Genomic DNA, 1,928 nt, shown 5'->3' on the forward strand with positions numbered 1-1,928 from the left:
CTGGTCACAGTATTTGTTTTTAACTTCAGGAAATCTGTGAGCTTCCCAGGGCAGAGCTGGGGAGAGGGTGGATTTCCTATTGACAAGAGGAAGCTTTCACTCCCTTTTTTATTCTTATGCTTTTGGAAAACTTTTTAAAATTGCAAAATCGAGTATTTCTGGCCCATCTCTGAGGCAGCCTGCAGAGTTTCAGAAAGGGCCTTTGAAAGCCAGCTATAGGGTGGATTTCAACACAAAACCATGTTTCACACAGCTGATTGTGTGCAGACTGTGGGGGCCTGGGAGTAACAAGAAGCTTTTGGCTTGAAGAAAACAGATTGCCTTCTAAACAGAAGAGATCTAGGCCTGTAGGGCACTTAGGCCTTTTCACTAAGGACAACTTTCTCCAAGGAATCTCTTTTCTTCCCAAGGATGCTAGACTTTACCCAGTGTCTGCTCACTTGCTATGCCAAATGCACAGGACTTTTTCTGTGCATCTCGGCAAGTGAAATGAGTAGGGCTGGCCTAAAGCCACAAGGTTGGTTAGGTTGAAGGAGGACCCCTCGTCCCTCCTCAAAACCCCAGCCCCTCTCTCTACCTTGTCAAAGCACAGCTTAAGTTCAGAACCTGCTTTGTAATCAAACCAGCACTGGTTTGTAATCAAGGCTGACATCAGAATAACATGAAGAGCTAGGTCAAATGCCCAGACACCAACTTGAACCTACAGGGCACCCAGGTAAGGCTCCTAAAGCGCCCTCAAGTGACCGATGATACCCCCTAGTTGACTGAGCATGGCTTTTCACTTCCTTTCCAAAGCTGTTAGAACACAGACCTGGTAGAAGCCAAGGAGCTTGCTTGGGATCTGTGGTCCAAGGGGAATCTGGCACGCCACAGGCTTCTGAGACTACACTAGTATGAGAAGCAGAGAGGATGCGGAAGACAAAGCTGGTGAGCACTCCTTTCTGGCAGGTCAGGTCTGGGTATCACTGGCGGGCGACTTCCTGGGCCACACAGCAGACTTCAGTGGAGTCTCTTAAGAGTTCAGTGCAGGAATCTGCCTTCTGCCAAGTTCCCCAGGTGATGCTGGAAGTCCAAGAACCCCTGATAACAAGGATTAGGGAAGGCCTCACGGTCAGGCACTGCCGGAGACTGTTTCTCAAAGCTGGGCAGGACTGACCAGGAAAAGCATTTCAGCCAGAACCATGGAGTGAGAGCAGGAAAGCACCGTGTGTGTGTGTGTGTGTGTGTGTGTGTGTGTGTGTGTGTGTGAGAGAGAGAGAGAGAGAGAGAGAGTTGCTCAGTCATATCCAACTCTGCCTGCCAGGCTCGTCTGTCCATGGAATTCACCAAGCAAGAATACTGGAGTGGGTTGTCATTTCCTCCTCTTGGGGATCTTGCTGACCCAGGGATCGAACCTGGGTCTCCTGCATTGCAGGCAGTTTCTTTACTTTGTGAGCCCCCAGGAAAGCACCATGGACATAGGCAACATTTAAGCCACCCCTGCTATGCAGCAAGCACCCTTCCAGAGTGGGTTTGGTGGCAGCAGTCCGCAAATGTCCCGGAAGTTCTAACTGAAGTCATTCTGCAGACTGTGATTCAGAGCGTTCTCATGCCCTGTCTGGTCTCTGCCCCATGGGATAGAGCCGGAAGATTGTTTGGTTTGGCCAGTGGATGACAAGCAGAGAAAGCCAAGAACCAGTGACAGAGTGTGGGCCTTCAGTTCACCTCCCCCATCCCCTCCCCTGCCTCACTGCCTCACCCTCTCTCACTACCCTGGAGGGACATCTTTCAGAGTTAACATTTTTCCTTGCCATCCAAAGATAGCTTGTTTTTCTAACTCTTGGTTTGTTTTTTTAAACAAAAACAATGTAGTCATTATTAAAAAATCCAGCCACTGACCAAAAAATTAAATAACAGATAAAAGCCCCCACTCTTGACTTCTCAACCCA

The sequence above is a fragment of the Bos mutus genome, chromosome 26 (assembly GCF_027580195.1).
Source record: "Bos mutus isolate GX-2022 chromosome 26, NWIPB_WYAK_1.1, whole genome shotgun sequence".
Classification (NCBI taxonomy): domain Eukaryota; kingdom Metazoa; phylum Chordata; class Mammalia; order Artiodactyla; family Bovidae; genus Bos; species Bos mutus.